This window comes from Tamandua tetradactyla, chromosome 1, assembly GCF_023851605.1.
Source record: "Tamandua tetradactyla isolate mTamTet1 chromosome 1, mTamTet1.pri, whole genome shotgun sequence".
Lineage (NCBI taxonomy): Eukaryota > Metazoa > Chordata > Mammalia > Pilosa > Myrmecophagidae > Tamandua > Tamandua tetradactyla.
The window spans coordinates 154,332,295-154,351,139 of record NC_135327.1 but is presented as its reverse complement, the minus strand read 5'-3'; the positions used below and the strand labels follow the sequence as shown (position 1 = coordinate 154,351,139).

General features: G+C 37.0%; 1 protein-coding gene across 1 annotated transcript in view; it reads right to left on the bottom strand.

Annotated features, from left to right (window-relative positions):
* Positions 1–18,845, bottom strand: part of MDFIC (MyoD family inhibitor domain containing) — a 100,089-nt gene that overhangs the window by 45,347 nt on the left and 35,897 nt on the right. The gene's annotated exons all lie outside the window — the stretch shown is intronic.

The window sequence follows — 18,845 nt, the reverse complement described above, 5'->3', positions numbered from 1 at the left end:
TATTATAAAGCCAAAGTGGTCAAAACAGCATGGTACTGGAACAAAGATAGAAGTATTGACCAATGAAATTAAATTGATATTGCAGAAATAGACCACCAAGCTGATCTTCAACAAGGTCCTCAAATTCACTGAAATGGAACAAAATAGTCTTTTCAATAAATGGGCATGGGAGAACTGGATACTAATAACTAAAAGAACAGAGGACGCTCACCTTACACCCTATACAAAAATTAAGTCAAACTGGATCAAACTCCTAAACATTAAGAGCAGTACCATAAACTCCTAGAAGAAAATGTAGGGAAACATCTTCAAGACCTAGTAATAGGAGGCTTTGTAAAATTTACACCCAAAGCACAAGCAACAAAAGAAAAAATAGATAAATGGAAATTCCTCAAAATCAAAAGCTTTGGTGCCTCAAAAGACTTTGTCAAAACGGTGAAGAGGGAGCCAACTCAATGGGAGAAAATATTTGGAACAAGTGCATTGGATAAAGGTTTGATATCCTGTATGCATAAAGAAATCATACAACTAAACAACAAAAGAACAAACAACCCAATTATCAAATGGGCTAAAGATATGAATAGGCATTTTTCTGAAAAGCAAATACAGATGGCTCAAAAGTACATGAAGAGATGCTCATTTTCATTAGCTGTAAGGACAATGCAGATCAAGACAACAATTAAGATACCACCTCATATCTATAAGAATGTTTGCTATTAAACAGGAAACTACAAGTGCTGGAGAAGATGTCGAGAAATTGGGACACTTACGCACTGCTGGTGGGAAAGTATAATGGTTCAGCCACAATGGAAGACAGTCTGGCAGTTCCTCAGAAAAGTAAGTATCGGGTTGCCCTGTGACCCGGCAATATCAGCACTCAGTATACACCCAGAAGAGCAGAAAGCAGTGACACACAGACATCTGCACACCAATGTTCAATGCAGCATTATTCACAATCACCAAAAGATGGAAACAATCCAATGCCCATCAACAGACGAGCAGATTAACAAAATGTGGTATATACGTACAATGGAATATTACATAGCAGCAATAAGTTGAAATGACATCCTGAAGCACATGACAAAATGGATGAGCCTTGAGGACATAATGCTGGGTGAAATAAACCAGACACAAAAGAATAGGTACTGTACGATTCACCTTTTATGAATATGGGAAAGGTAAAATCAGAGGCTTATAATACAACACATGGGGACCTAGAGATACACAGAAGCTAGAGATGAATGAAAGGTTTGCTAATGAGGTTGAACTTAAATGTAAGGGAATAAATTGAAGTGAAGGTGGTTCATCAGTGGGTCTATAAGTAATGTTACCATATTGAAGGTGAACATGATTTAAAGGGGTTGTATAGACCCATATGTCCCTCCAGCCAACACTACAAATATAAATAAGTTCTTGTATGAACTACTACAAAAGTATGGATCTTGTACAAAGAGTGTATAATGTCAGGGTATAAGGGGAAAAATCTTTCCCATAGTGACAGCATGCTATGGGAAAACATCAACAGCATCACTGTAATACCAGAGTAAATAATGGGGGGAGGGCCAAGAGTTAAAGGAGGTTTGGATTTTCTATTTGGTGAGGGTGTGTTTATTGGTTATCTTTCTCTTAAGAACAATGAAATTACCTAAAATTGAGAGTGTTAATGGACTGTTGACTTTGGACATTACACATGATGCCCAATGGATGGAGGTGGCTGAAGGATATATTGATGGAGAAGGAGATTGGCGAGCGTGGTGTACACATATGATACACATATGATCGAATATTGTGCTGCTACAAAAAGGAACAAAGTTGTGAGGCAAGCAACGATGTGAATGAACCTTTGGGACATTTGGTGAGGCAAAATAAGCCAGAAACTAAAGACTAAATATTGTATGGTCTCATTTAGAAAATACTTATAAGAAAACAGTGATTTAGATTGTAAGCTCTTACAGCAGTCACATTTAGTCCGGAGTGGTAATTGTTATTTCTGGATTTTGAGAGGCTGCTTTTTATATGCCTAACCTGGCATTTAGAAATAAGAATGAAGTAGATCGGGATTAAGGTAATTCAGAATACAGGGGTAAGGAAGATATTGTCTGTATTTTAAAACTTCATCTGCTCTTTGAGACCAAAGGAAGACAGTTTTATTTTGTCCAGAGCCTAAATTTCCTGGAGCACATAATCTAACTCAACCTGTCTGCATAGACCATTTAAACAATCCAAACACAGGGAGCCCAGAATAAGAACGAGGGCCTTTAATCCTGTATAGCTTAACGTAATACCTGGATACATCCCAGAGTATATTAAGCAGATAATTAAAAAATGTATTGGCAACATCCCTTGAGGGATGGGAGAAAAAGTATGGGACTATTAAACTTTACCACCAGGGAAACCTTGGACACTGTCAAATACTAGCAACACCCAAATCAGGGTCAAGCCCTTGATCTTGAGGCTTGCTTCTGTGAAGTTTAGGTATATAGTGGAGAAGCTTAGCCTACCTATAGGTATGCCTAAGAGTTACTTCTGGAGGATCTCTTTTGTTGTTCAGATGTGGTCTCTCTCTCTAAGCCCAACACTGCAAGTGAAATGATTGCCCTCTCCACTTCATGGGACATGGCATCCAGGGGTTGAAAGTCTCCCTGGAGGTGTGAGAGATGACTCCCAGGGATGAGCCTGGCCCTGGCACCATGGGATCAACAATGCCATCCTGACCAAAAGGGAGAAAATAACTGTAACAAATAAGGTATCAGTGGCTGAAAGAGTTCAAATAGAGTCGAGAGACTACTCTGGAGGTCAATGGTATGCAAGCTTCAGTTAGACATTGCTACCTATCATAGCTTGCCAAACCCCAACCAAAACTATTCCTGCCAATGCTAAAGAACATCTAGGGCATTATATAAGATTCTACATGGTTGCCATGCACTAGAATAACTTCTAGAAACCTACAACCTCCAAATAGGTCCCTGGACCAGATAAGTCCTAAAATGCAGAGGGGCCAGCCTCTCCAGAACATCAGATAGTTCCATCCCCCTATCCCATATTATCAACAGCTACTTCCAACATGAAAAAGTTAGAATGGGCATAGCCCAAATACCTCTAAAGGTTGGGAGAAAGATCAAAGATGATGGTGGAATTATACAGAGAAGGTATTAACAAATGAGTATGATTGCTGAATCATTATATTGACATTTCTTTTACTCTCCAGCATCTTGGAGCAGCTAGTAGTAAAAACCTAAAATTGTGGAATTGTAACCCATACCAAACTCTGAAACCTGTTCTACACCTAATTGATGCAATGTGCTTTGAAATTTATTGTTTTGAGTATATGTTCACAATAAATATGTATATTTATTGTGAATATATCATCACAATCAACTTTTTTTCCACAAAAAAGAAAAAAAAGTTGATTGTGATGATAAATGCACAGCCATATGATGATATTATGAACCACTGACTGTACACTTTGGATGATTACATGGCATATGAATATGTAATGTATCAACAACAACAAAAAATGGTACCAAAGTATGCTAAGTGAAGACAAGAATGGGGGCAATGAGGGTCATTCTATCCAAAGCTGGAAAAATCAGTTTTCAATATTAATCAGTAACTAATTAAAATAAACTGCTATCTGTTCTTAGGATTCAGATTATAGTTGAACTAAGGCTGGAACTTTAGATACTCTATAGAAAGCTATTCATATATAGATAAACTGGACTTTTTGTATCTACAGTAGTTGCTACAATAAAAAGACAAACTCCATTCTTACTGGCTGAGGGGAAAGTCAACTAGAAAAAGCAGGCAGCTTTATTAAAGAATGCTCTTTTTACCTGCAGGCAATACAGCCACAACCAGGAACAAGTAAATCTGCTTTTGTGCTAATCCAAAAAGGTGCTCCCCTCTACATAGACAGATTTCAAAAAGGCCTCCTTGCCAGAGTGCAAAACTTGGTGAGTAGAGCAGGTGGGAGGGATTTCAGCTCCCACTTGCCTCTTGTGTCGCTCTCAGATATGTAATCATAAGCAGCAACCCTGATAGCCAGAGTGGTCTGGGGCCACTAATGTTCAGAAAATTACACACGCTAGCTGAATTGCAAAAGCTAAATTGTTCATTACAGTTTAAAGCTAGCGTGTTGATTTGGAAAATGTGACGTGTTGGAAAGTGGAAGAGGAGATATTAGGGAGGAACAAGAAGAACTGTAGAAGCCTGAAATCCCAGACTCTTTCAAGTGCCTCCCCTACTCCCTGTCTGTCAGAAATCCTATGTCTCATTCACGAGGGATACAGACTGGGGAAGGATCAGCAACGTGGGTCAAGTGTCACCACCCACAGAAATAGAGATAGTGACAGGAAACCATTAAATTGAGTCTAGAGAAGATAGGGAGATCCCAAGGCTCATAAGCAAAGTGGCAAAGTAAGGGACCAGAGACAAAGATCATTATTTAACAAACTTTTGGTGCCAACTACTAAAGTATTACTGTAATATAAATAACACATTACACAATAAAGCATCATTATCAATGATCAAGGCATCTGGGTTACAGTTCAGTGAGTTTCAGTAGTTTCAGATGCTTACTTTTGGCTATTCTACAATATACTAGAAAGTAAGAAAGCATCTTTATAATGATTCAGTAACTCTAGTATTGTTAACTCTTAACCCTTTACACTATGTATAGGAAAACACATCAGAAATACTAGCTAAGTAATCTTTTTGAAAACAACATAAGAAAGTCAATCCTAAATCACTTATGTAAAAGTACTTCGCACACCCACCCCACCTCCTGCTCCCTGTAATAAAAATAAAAGCTCTGTCTACATGTAAAATTGGTGTCTCCTTGAGGTTAGAGGAATGGAAATGCAGATGAAGTTCCAGTTAGAACAAATGAAATTTAAAAAAGCTATTGATTGCTAACTGAACATTTAGAAAGTGCATTTAGTTCTGGTAGCTTACACAAAGTAAATCAGAAGAAAAGCAGATCCCATTTTACGAATTCCTCAGAGCCTTAATAGAACATATCCCTCAAAGATCATTGGTAGAATTTATTATTAGGATGATTTTTCAGTCTTCAATAAATTCCCTTAAGATATGGCTTAAGATAAGGAGACCTTTATGCTTTAGTTCCAATAACAGTTCCCTCTGACCTAATTTGAAAATTTAGAACTCCAAACGAAATTCTAAGAATTTACTCAAAGACTGGAATGGTCCTGTTTTGGTTGGGTAACACTGCCAGAATGCAATATACCAGAAATGGAATGGCTTTTAAAAAGGAAATTTATTACATTATAAGTTTACAACTCTAAGGTCATAAAAATGTCCAAACTGAGGCATCCAGAGAAATACTCCTTGACTCAAGAAAGGCTGATGTCTGTCATGTGGGAAGGCAGGTGGCTGGGGTCTGCTGGTCCTTGTTTCCAGCTCGACTGCTTCCTGCTTCTAATACCAGTGGTTTCCTCTCTAAACGACTGTGGACCTTCACTCAGCTGCTCAGGGGCAAAACCCTGGGTTCTCACTTGCTTAGCATCTCATGGGAAGGCATGTGACGATGTCTGCTCTCTATGTAGACACTCCAAGCACCTACAAATGTCTGTGTCTTTGTGTTGGCTTTGAGCTTTCTCCAAAACATTTCCCCTTTTAAAGGGCTCTAGTAAACTGATCAAAACCCACCTTGAAGGGGCAGAGTCACATCTCCATCTAATCAAAAGGTCACACCCACAATTGGATGTGTCACATCTACATGAAAACAATCCAATCAAAAGGTCCCACCCACAACTGGGTATGACACATCTCCATGGAAAGAATTCAATCACTTTTCCACTCTACAATATTGAATCAGGATTAAATGACATGGCTTTTCTGGGGTCCATAACAGCTTCAAACAGACACAGGTTCTAATTATCATGTCTAATCCTTATAGGGGATCCTGGTGGGTTTCTTCTATAGAGAAGTAATGAGCAAGCTTCTTATCCCACATAACATAGCAACCGTATTTAGAAATATGGTACAGATAAGTTTTCAAAACTTACAGAGGGAGGTTCACATATATGGATTTTGCATTCTTTTTTTTCTAATGTGAACAACAGATTATAGTTTAAACACAATGGAAAGTTTTCAATACATAAATTAATAGTAAAAATAACTATTTCCTCATTAATCTTATCTTATCTTCTCCTGAAACTAAAATCTTTTCCCCTTACAGGGCTGCTTTAAATTTTTGCTGCCTGATTTGGGGAATAGGAATCAGAGTATTAAGATAATTTTAACTCTGTAGGATTAAAATGTTATGCAAAACATAAGCACCAGCAAATAGCTAAAGAGAGGAAAAACTCATTAACCACATTTAAAGAGTTACATGATTAAGACCACATTAAACATTTCATATTTGGTTTGCAAAAACTTCTGCAACTTCCATACCACCACAGCTCTGACACCAACTGCAAAGATGGCAGTAACTCATTTAACCAGTTCTGACTCTGACTAACAGAAGCCAGACTCTACAGGTCAAGGTACAATCCTGTGCTTTTCAGGTATGAGTCACAAGTTCGGGGACCCAGGCCCCCATACTTCTAATTTACTAAACCCATTGAAAGCTCTATTTACTATTATAGTTTTATTACAGTAAAAAGATTTAAATAAGCCAAAAGAAGAGATGCACAGGGCTAGGTTCCAGAAGGGTCTCAAATGCAAGCTTCTCTGTCCTGTCTGTGTGGAGTCAGAACATGTTACTCTCCAGGCACAGTGATGTATTTTCTCAATCATGGAAGCTCCTCAAGGTTTCAAGTGTCCTGAGCTTATATGAAGTCTCATTACATAGGCATGATTGACAAAATCAGTGTGGCTGAACTCGATGTGCAGCCCCTCTCCCTTCTGACCCCACCCTGTAACTATCAGGTATGGTCCTGGGTGCAGCATAAAGAAGAAGACATGTCTAGCACAAGAAACTCCAAAGATTCAAAAGTTCCTTCCTCAGGAACTGGGAACAAAGAACAGCCAAATTTTTCATTATACCACAAATTTCTTCTTCTAATTTTGCCATTTAAACATACAGAATCTGTGAAGTTATCTTTGGCTACAAGTTGACTTAAATGATTCTTTATAAAATATCTGTTAAGCATAAATCATGGTGCTAAGTGCTGTTCTAAGCATGAGGACAGTAAAGTGAATAAAATTTCCAAAGACCTTGCCCTCATAGAGCCTGCAGACAGTTACTGCTTCACATAATAGGAAACCCAAAGACAGGGTAGCTCTAGTATTATTAATTTTGCAACTAATACCATTAGAGATACACGTATTATTTTTTCAGTGACATCCCTGACATGTCAACTTTTCCTATCTGATTATTCCCCTCATAGTCAACTAGAGATGATGACAACCTTTGCCAAAAGAGGGGACACTTTCCTACTGTCTTTTTGTAAGGGTAATAAAACACACCTTTCCCGGAAATCCTCTATCAGTTCTCCCCTCAACTCTCATTTGTCCAACACATTTTCTTGAATGACTTAATATCACCACCTTCCACGTACAACACATTACAAAGGGGCTAATTATTTCCCTTGACAATCTCCTGCAGTAGTCTGTCTTACAAAGTGTCATGACTACCACTACTAACTTTGCTTCCCAGATATAACCATAACCTCTACTCCTGGTCCCAGTGAATCAAAAACCTTTCTGGAGGTGAACTCAGGAACACTAATTTTAAAAAGCTTTACAGGCGATTCTGATAACTGAACAGATTTGAAACAATTGCTCTAAAGCAAACTGTTTTACTCTAAACAGTCCCTTTTATTATGTCAGTATAGTGTTCCATGACATAAACCTATTTTTTTTTTAATTTATTGTTTGATGGGAGGTTGTAATCATGTGAATTTGGCTTTTAAAATTCTGTAAGGACAGCTTCATTGAGGGCTCATCAGCCTCAAATGCAGATGAGTGCTTCAAAAATATTATCTTGGTGGTTCAGTCCCAGAAATAGGGAAAATAACCATATTGAAATGACATCACTCAGTGCATTTTTCCCCATTAGGAAATCAGAATGAGCACAATAAGAGCTGGCCCACCAAATTACAAAGACAGAAGTCACTACACTCTCAAAATGTCAGCAAAACCAAGTCCAGGGACACTCACAAATCATTCCTTATCCTCTGGGAATTTCTTTCAATAACAATGAAGAGTAACCTTTATCTTTGACATTTTGAAGAGCTAATTTTGTTACCACAAATAAATAATATAGCCCACTAGCACTGATTTTATTTTCCAAATTTGCTTTAAGGGTCGCTTTCATTATGACATTCTGCAATTTAGTCAACCCTTATTTTCAATTACTTCATAACATCTGGTTAATATGTGAAATACTACAATATTCTTATAAATTTAAGGATTTCAGTTTTTAGAAATTCTTTTTAGAAAGAGAATTTAGAAGCATCCTTTCTGAGTTTATATAGAGAAAAATTATGACTTGAAGCATCATTTTAAGAGGTGTTTTACTCTTTTTTGCATGTGACATTTTAATCAAAATACTCTTCCAAGGAAAATAAAAACTAAGAAAAATTGTCATTAAGTGAGGATAAAATGGAAGAAAAAATGAAACAAAGAAAGGAAAGAATAACAGAGTGAAGGAAAAAGAAAACTGACTCATTTTTGTAAAATAAACTACTATTGAGCACCTAACAATAGACAGCAGATACTGTGCTAGGTTCTAGAGATCGCAATGAGATGGAATACATCTCAAAACTGTCAAAGATCAGAAATCTGATGAATCTCTGTTCATTCCCTACCACCTTTCACCCACTAAACCATTAAACCCTTTAGTTTATATGCCTTGCACACAATACCTCTGAAATACCAATTGTGCTTTCAATCCACCATCTCTTCTCCACCTTTCTTGCCACTATCAGTTCAAGTCTTCTCATTTCTTTTTTTTTTTTAATATTTATTTTTATTTTTTATTTTTTTTACATGGGCAGGCACCAGGAATCGAATCCGGGTCCTCTGGCATCACAGGCAAGCATTCCTGCCTGCTGAGCCACCATGGCCCACCCTCTTCTCATTTCTTAATTATCTTTTTCTCCTAACCAGAGCGCCCTGCCTCCAGATTTTCCTTTTCCAACCCATCTTTCACACAACTATCAGAATTATCTTTCCAAAAAACACAAGAATCCTGTATCCTAATGCCCTAGATGAAACTTTCATTAGAGTCTTATTATCTCCATGATAAAATCCGAAATCGGTAGAATTTACCAAGCCCTTCACAAAATTATCCTAATCTCACATCCCATCACTTTCTTATTTTGGCGTGTTCTAGCTACACTGACTTTCTCATAAACTCAAACATGTCATGTTATTTTCATGCCTCCATGTCTTGAACTTACAACTCTTAACTTGAAATGCCCTCTACCATTTACTAGTTGACTCTTACTGCAAAATCTGGGTCAAATGCCATCTCTTCTCTTCCACTGTTAAATGGTTCCCCTGGGAAATTTGTAGATTACTCATCTCTATTCCCAGAGCAAAACCATTTGTTTAAATGTTTGTCCTCTGTTAAACTGCTAAGCTTCTCCACAGCAAGAAATACGCCATGTCATTCAACAAAGCTATCTTATAGCCACTCAACAAGCATTTATTAAGTACCATATTCAAATGCCCCAGCATCTAGAAGAGGCCCTCATGTATTTATACCCTGGTTAGGAGAAAGACACTAAACATGTAAATAAGCAAATAATAGCAGTACAATTTAAAATGACAATAAATGCTATAAAGGAAAACAACTACTGTGGTGGGTTGAATTGTGTGCCTCAGTCTGGACATGTTCTTGGTCTTGGTCCACATTCTGGTGGGTTTGGACCCACTGTAAATAGGATCTCTTACTTCCATTAACGTGTGGTTCAAATGAATCAGGTTAGTCTTGAATCTAGATTGCTGGAGTCCTTTTAAGCAGAATCAAATTCAGACATAGAGAAAGCAGGGGAAATTTCGCCAGAAGTCCATAGAACACAGAGGAGAAAGGAGAGACACCACCATATGCACAGCCATGTGAGAGAAAAAGCAAGGAGCAATATCTTCGGCAGCAAGTCTCAGAATGCCAGTCTTCAGGGAGAAAGCACCGCCTTACAGACGCCTTGATTTTGGACTTCTTGCCTCAAAACTATGAGCCAATAAACTCCTATTGTTTAAGCCAACCCATTGTACGGTATTTGTTTTAGCAGCCAGGAATCTAAGACAACTGCTATCAAAGAGAATAAAAAGGGAAACTATTTTTGCTTGAGTGGCTAGGAATACCATTTCAACAGAAACCCAAAAGGAAAGGAGCCTTGCAAAGAAAAGGCAAAATATATTTTCAGGCCAGCAAATCAGCGTGCACAAGGCTCTGAAGAAGATTAGGGCTTGGGACATTTGTTGAACGGACACAAAGCCAGTGTGGCCAGGAAAGACACACACAGTCTTTTGGGTGATATTCATTGCCTAATTCAAGTTATAAACATGAACAAATACATTTCTTCAGTGTGGCTAGGGAAGACACACACAGTCTTTTGGGCAATATTTATTGCTTAATTCAAGTGATAAACATGAACAAATATATTAGAAAAATCATGGAATGCATTTCCAAAAAGTCTTCCTGATAGCATTCTTTCAGCTATTGTGCTTCTTTACCTTGTATACCGCTACTATAATAAATTATTCACTTCTAAGACCACTCTCAGTATAACTGACCAGAAGTTTGCTTACATGTTTAGTGTGAATCAGGACACTCCCAACAAAAATGTTCTGAGAAAGTTACAGAAAGGGTCCATCAACAGTATATAAATGTAAAATACAACAATTTGGAAAATGAGAAACATTTATAGCACTCTTAACCTTTAATTAACTTTCCAAGAAAGAAACACATAAATCCATTTCTCTGAAAAGTACAAACCTATTTATAACGAAATTGAATGAAAACTATTCTTATGTTAGAGGGAATACCATGAATTGTTTGAAGTTCTGTAACAGTAAAAAGTATGATTGTGAGAAAAGAGTGCTAATATTCTTACAAATCTGCTCAGATTTTAGAAATGAGACTGTTACATTGATTTGTATTTATCTTCAAATTTTAATCCAATTTCCTAAATCAGATTCCTTTCCTCAATTAAAATACATAAATTCTCTGGCAGAAGCTCACAACTTTTTCCAACTGCACAGGGTTTATTTGAGCCATATACATACTTCAGTAATATCCTATGTGGTTTGAAAAAAGCATACTCCTTCTGCAGGGATTCTTATTACCAAGTGCCTTGAGCACTGCTCTAGAGAATGATAATTCTAATACTGGAATCTTGGGTGGGCAGAATGCTGACCAACAGCGATTTTTTATCATGAAGGCAAACTCTTATGGGAGAACAAAATGGGCAATTGGACAGCGAATTGAATAAGTTCATCCATCAGGGGCTTTGAAAAATTCTATTAATTTCTAGTAATTATTTTCTATTAATATAGATTTTCAAATCCCACATTGTGGTTTATAAACTATAAATCGTTACAATATATCCTCATTAATAATCAAGGACTGTTTTCAAAGATTAAAGCCCTGGTTCCGCATTACCTACCTACGTATCCTGCTTACCTTTTTCGGCTTCAATTTGTTAACAAAAAAATCCAGAGGTTTAACTCCCTGATCTCTACAAATTCCTTCCCTAACTCTAATATTACATTGTAAACATGTAGAAAAACAATGAATATATAATTTAATATCTAGAAAACCATCTGAAAAAAATCATTTTAAGGGCCCACTTGATTCCCTGCAACTTGGGATTTAAGTCATCTCAATGGTGTCTACTATAATTACTTGCTAAAATTGTCTTCTTTTTTAAGAGAGAACAGTACACGAGGGTGGAAGGTATGACACCTTAGGTAGAAACATTTATTGGGAGCAAAAGTAACATGAAGAGTGATAGTACTGACTGAGCACTTTTCCATCCTAGAGCCCTACAGCCAACAATGATTAACTTAAGAAGTTTCATACCCACTCTGTTCTTACCAAGGTATGAGCTCTGGGCTGTTACTGGTGACAGTGGCAATCAGCAGGAGGTAAAATTAAATCTGTTCTTTTTGTTTTTTCAATATTGGAAAAGTGGAAAAGAAATGAATAAACATTTTCTCTATTTGGTTTGTGACCATCAATACCTGAAGTTTAAAAATTACCAATGCAATAAACTGAAAAGTGTTCTTGTTCCACATAATCGCAAATAACTGAGTATCAGTATAGCAACGAACTCTGCTTTAGTTCAGGATATGGATTTGAACTGCAGCCCTGGCATTTTCCACAGATATCTAATGCTCTCTCTTTGTTCAGCATTCTCATCTCAGGCAGTCTGCCCTGCAAACTCTATGTTGGTCTCTCCAGACCGTCAATTTCATCTCCTCAACTCAGGGAGACCACTCTTTTTCCCTGTCACCATGTCATAACCTAGAAACTCTCTCCAAGCGCTAAGCTAGAGCAATTGGGTTCACCTCACTTGCTTCCTCTCTCTCATGGATTACTGTCTTGTGCTTTTTATGTCCAATGCCTTGAAAACTATTATTTCATTCATTTCATCTAGGTTTTGAGTTGCTGCAGGGGAAGGGGAAATCCAGTACCTATAACTCCATCTTGGTGGGAAAATTGGAAGGCTTGGCTTTACTCTTGACATACATTAGGAGCTCTAGTTCGGTGAATGAGAATGAGGGATTAAAATGATTCTACAGGTTACTAGTTTATTCTTAATACTATCCAGATATTTTACAGGCAGAAATCCACTAATTAGAGAAATTACTTTCTATTTAACAGAGTGAGAATTTAGTGGAGAATTCTGTTTCCAGCCAGCACTATGACTGACTAAACCAATAAGAATCTCCCCATCCCACCCCCATTGATTCATTCATCCAGTAAAAAATTTAGAAATGTGGAATAAAATTTGCATGCTTCCTTCTTGTCCTTTTCTTTCTTTTACATTTTCATGTTCTTGCTTCTTCTCTTATCTTTTTCTGAGAATATTACATTTTTTTTTACATTTACTCATACTTTGTATTGAGTTGCCAATATTACCTCCAAATCCTTTTCTCCCTGTTTGTTTGGATTTAGTCTTTCATGTTGAAGGTTTTCCTCAGTTATCTGTGATTCTTGGCTATCTATCCATATCTAAGAATAAGGCACTAAATACTGATAGAAGATCTATTTGAATGGTAAAGCTTTTCAATTGCTGGGCTTAGCTTCTGTAAAGATACTGAGTGTAGAGTCAACTTCTTTTATTGGTAGCATATTTTTGTGGGTCTTTTCTCTGGGATCATTAACTTTCTTCAAGGAAGGAAACTAGAAATTGTTGCTAGAATGTATACGTCTGGCTATTGGTATTCTGGAATCCAACAGGGAAGGAAGTCGGTACTGTGCATGTGGTGTGTGTGTGTGTGTGTGTGTGTGTGTGTGTTAGGGGGAGGTGTCTCTTCATTCAGGCAGTTGATTTTCACTGTGCACCTTGTTTTCAGTATGACACACACTCCCGTATGCTGCTGTTCCTGGGGTCCAATGTCTGTAGCTTCCCTGGTTTGAGTCTCGAGAGTGGAAGTAACATGGCTGCACAGATTGCGGTATTGGGGAAGACTGGTTGTCCAAACCCTGTGTGCCCAGATTTTCAACCAGCACTTCTTTTCTTCAGTTCAGATTTCATCCCAGATTCCAACAGCCCCAGCACCCACCAAATCCTGAGCCCTTTTGAGTGGTACGGTAAGGTAAATCCACTTTTGTTGTATTGCCACTTAGGGTTTGGACCGCAGATGTACAAAGACAGTTACCATTTCTCCATCCACTTTCCACTCCCCCAGAAAGTCTTTACATCTCTGATACATGGTTGCTTCCTTGCCTCTTCTCTCTCTCCTTAAAAGTTTATGATCTTTTTAAAAATTATTATTAACTCACTATCATTTTAGTGGGATTTCCAGAAGAATTGGAATAGATATGTTCAACCTATATTGAACAAAATGCTTATTAAAAAAAAAAAACCATCAAATGAACAAAAAATCTTAAGGAATTTTGGCAAAATATTAACAATATTTAAATCTGAATGATTGGTATATTGGTCTTTTCAATACTCTGTATAATTTTCTGTATGACTGAGATGTTTCATTACATTTTAAAACTGAAAATGAATTTAAAAATAGAGTGGGGTCTACTCGATACAGATTTATGTGGCTCAGATCTTCACATAAAGACTTTGTGAAAAACTCTCTTGAAACAGGTTTATATTTTTTCAAAATCATAAAAACAGGCCACAATAAGCCTATTTAACTCTTCCCCCTAACTCCTGGATTACTGATGAGGGAACGCAGAATGTCACACTCCAATCTTCATTCATAGTTCTCTACTGTGGATCTCTGGATCAGCCTGGGAATACAGTAAAAAAGAGGTTCTGTTCTTTCTAAGGCATGACTCAAAATGGTCCTGGTACCTCTTTCTTTAACTCAAGTACTAGTCACCCTCCTCATCATAGATTCAGACTTGACGAAATGTTTCCATTTAGATTTTCAGGTTTGACCATTCACCAGCCTCATGAAGTTAGAGAAAAAATTACCTGTACCTATGTTTTAAAGAGGCAAAAGTTGAAGACAAAAGGCAAAGTGACTTGCTCAATGTCCCAGAGCTAATGAGTTTTAGTCTAAATAAGAATCCGAATCACAGGACTTCACAACCCACCTTCTTTACGTTCAGAGAGGCTTTTCGAAGCATGGGCGTTGCAGGCTGCCCTTCACTTTGCCTGAGTAGGAACCTCTCTCCCTCAAACAGGGATGGATGACCAGCAAGACAAGCCTCTGGCCATTACTTCATTTTTACCTTTCCTCCAGATGCTTTCTTTTTTTTCAGTCTGTTTAGAATATGGGAGTTAAGGTAAATGCCATGAGCTGTGTGACACATTCAGTTCTTCCATAGTCATCATACATAATCATTAACAGTATGTGAGATGTCAGTATTTCATTCCCAAAGCTACACTAAGGTAGATTTCATCAAGACCAGGTGCTGGAAACTCCCTGAGTTGAAGTAGCCTTTGTGAAGACTTAAATTAATTTCTCTGAATAATGCAACTTCTTCATGACATTTTCTAAGGAGCTGAGATCTAAAGTTGTGTGCCAAAAAATATCAAAGGAGTAAATTAAGGGTAGAGACATGGATCTCTCTCTTCAAAATTCACCATCCACAGATCTTTTCACATTTGTATTAATATGTAAAAAGGTAAAGATGATAGATACTGTACTACAATTAATAGAAAAAAGAATAAAACCATCCCCCAAAGAGTTAATCCTTTCCCCCTCTGAAAAAGGCCATTCCAGGACTATAAATTACCCAGTTTTCAATGTGTTATAATTTAATGTTTCATACACAAAAATGGACACTAAAATCTGTCATTACTGACCAGGCTGAAATCACACCCACTCAGCCATACTAGAGCTGTAAATTCTGACTCTGTGGGCTTAGTTATCCAATTTTGTTTTTTAGGTGCAAGACGGTGTAGCTGGACTTTGTTTTTGGTTTGCAAAAAAAAAGTAAATGCAGAAAATGGATACTCCCACACACGAGCAATTGCACATTAAGTATGTACTCTGTGAACTACACCATTTAAATATTTTTACTTTACCTACTGTAGATGTCATCAGAAAAAAAAAACTAAATTGAAGACTTCTTTCCAGTAAGCAGCAGGGAATATTATATTTTAACAAACCCTTCATTTTCTTTAAGCTTAAAGAGGACAATCACATAAACAATGCTAATCAAAATAAGCAAACCCGAAACAGAGGATGACATGGGAGTGAAGAATATTTGGCTATATAATGGACTCCATTTCTGAATAAGATGTTTTGAATATATTGAATATAACAATGATAACACCTCAGTTTCAGAAAACAGTCTAGAAAGAGTTGTGCAAAAGCTAAGGAACAGTATTTCCTTTGTGTGTCTCAAAAATTCAGGAGTGGATGGTAAACTGTGCTTGCATATGTTCTTATAATTTATATACTATATATCCTGTAACCTAATTAGTTTCCATGATAAAACTGAAGCCTTTGGAGGAATTCTGTCAAGGTGAGGGGGATTAGCTATTCTACTGTGTAAGATCAATTAGTTTAGAATATTCATTCCTGGTGGCAAACTAGTTTCTTCCATAGAGGCAGTTTCTTCAATTTTACTGAATAAAATCAACTTATTTCAAACTCTATTCCTCCCTCACTCCCTCTGAATACATTTATTGCACAATTATAAATCTTACTCTGAATGCTGATTTTTCTTAAATAGGTCCATTATTCAGTGTTTTGTAAAAACATAACTCAATACCTAAATGACCAAGAACATCTCTAGCTCTTTTAAATGTTTAAATATTGTGATACAGATTATTCTTATACAAGCAAATGACTATTACTAATTTATTGGCTACAAACAATGGTGCCAGAAGTTATATAGTGCTAATATTTTCCCAGCAGGCCCACAAATATTTGTTATTATACTTGTTTTAGTAACTGCTCCTAAATGAACAGACTATGAACTTTTATACAGTAAGAATGGTTTAAAACTGCCCCTAATAAATCTTCTCAGTCTTTTACTATATTTCCACACCACAGGAAGAAATAGCTGATATTGCACAAAGTTTTGAAATACACTGTTCTCCAAAGTATATGCTTCATCAGCAATTTATTTTAACATCCTCATCTCCCTCTCAAAAGGAATTGAAACTAATTATATACTGTCCCAAATGCCTTGATACCATTGCTACAGTTTGAATTCATATATTATTCAAAAAGCTGATCTTTTTTTTACTTATTAATATGACTCTTAGGTAAACGGAATCTCTATTATAAGGGTCTTTGCTTTACTCTAAGAACAAACTCCAGCTATAAGAGTCAGGCAGATATTCTTTCTGATACATCTAAAACACTTGATCAGAAGGCTGCTTATTCCAGATATTTTAAACTGAAGGAGGCAGCTTATCTCAATTCAGGACAGAGGGTCAAAAGAAAATGAAGGAAGCAGGTGTGTGTAACTCTTCCAAAAATAGGCAAAGTTGTTTTTACCCTTAAAATATTTCACTCATATATAATATAAACCTTGATTTTGATTTAATATATCAAGAATCCTAAGATAATCAAATAATTTCTTATAGTTACATCAAATTTTAGATTGTAAAACCCTTTCCTTGTGCCATTCAACCTCACTGTACCATTTAACCAGGCTACACAGGCAAATTATAATAGCTGTTTTCAACATTATAAAATTTGGATTGCAGTGCTGCATAGTGAAACTAAAAGGAAGAAACATATGAACATGTTTCATTTTAACATCTCTCTGAGGAAAGAACTTCCCAACAGGGCTAAGGGCTAAAACAGGAAAATAATATCTGGCCTTTCCAAGCATGCAGCTCTATCTAGAAGTTCCTAGGAGGCACTGATCATAACCACAACACATTGCTTTTCAAATAAAAAGCCCTTAAATATTCAAATACACAACTCATTTTCAATTTATTTTACAAGCATATTTGTTTCAGGGTGTGATGGTTTGAAGCTACTATGTACCCCAGAAAAGATTATCTTCTTAAAGGAAAGCCATTCCTGTGGGTGCAGACCTATTGTGTGGGGGACCTTTTTCTAAATCCTCTTACTGGAGTCCTTTTTGAGAGAAGGTGAGAGAGAAAAGTCAGAGAAACTAAAAGAAAAGGACAAACAGAAGTTATAAGAGACAGACACTAAAAGAGAGGAACATGCAGAAGCTCAGAGGGGAAGCCACAAAAGCTAGAGGCTGGGAGCAATGAAACCCAGGAGAGAAGGGAGAGACCAGCAGATAGGACAGGTGACTTCCAATGTGACAAAGGAGCTGAGGATGCCAGCAGCCTGTGTTCAGAGTCCAGGTAGCATCCTGCTGATGCCTCGAGTTGAACATTTCACTGCCTCAAAACTGGAAACTCGTAAGTTAATAAATCTCCATTGTAAAGACTAACCCTTTTCTGGTATATCTACATCTCTTCAGCTTTAGCACACTAGAGCACAGGGTAATATATTCAAATTAAACTCACTGATTCACAATCTGAGCTACATCAAAAAATCACTTTTATGAGGAACTTTTTTATGGAGAACTTTTAATAATTATAAATACCCAGGCCACACCCCACGAAGATTCTGATTTAATTGAGCTGGGGGAAGACCTGGACATCATAATTTTTTTAAGCTAAAGTGAAAAACGGAGAAACACTGTTTCACACAGAGGGGTGTAACCAGGGAATCATAACCCTGTCCTCCATATCTTGAGCTTCAGTTACCAGGATTCCTTCAGCTGCAGTCAGGAAAACGTACATGCTCAAAAGGAAAAGCGGGTGCCAAGACTCTCTGCCTCTCTCTTAGAATGCTACTGAGTTCTCACGGAGGCAATGAACAATGAGGTCTAAAAACTAACACAGCAGTTTTCCTAGGATGTCAGGTGTATAGCAAGCCTGAGTATTGTCTTAAATTTATGACAAGAAGGTTGAAATAATGGAGTAGTATAATATATTCCAATATTTAAAACCTTTTTATGACCCAACACAAAGGTAATCAGTGATAAAGATATAACACAGCAGTAATTTTTAGCTAGGAAGATGGATGGGATTTTGGGCTTTGAATAAGGTAATGATTTGGAAAAACTCCCACAACCTCTGTGTTTTTAATATAATCACTAGGAGACCATAAACACCACGATATGCCAAATTTCTTCCTATCTCAAACCCATTTGAGAAACACTGCTAGTGTTAAGAGCTGTATGCTGGGAATGAGGATATTAGCTATGCAGCCCCTAAGCAAGCTGCCTAACTTTTCTGAGCTAAGTTTCT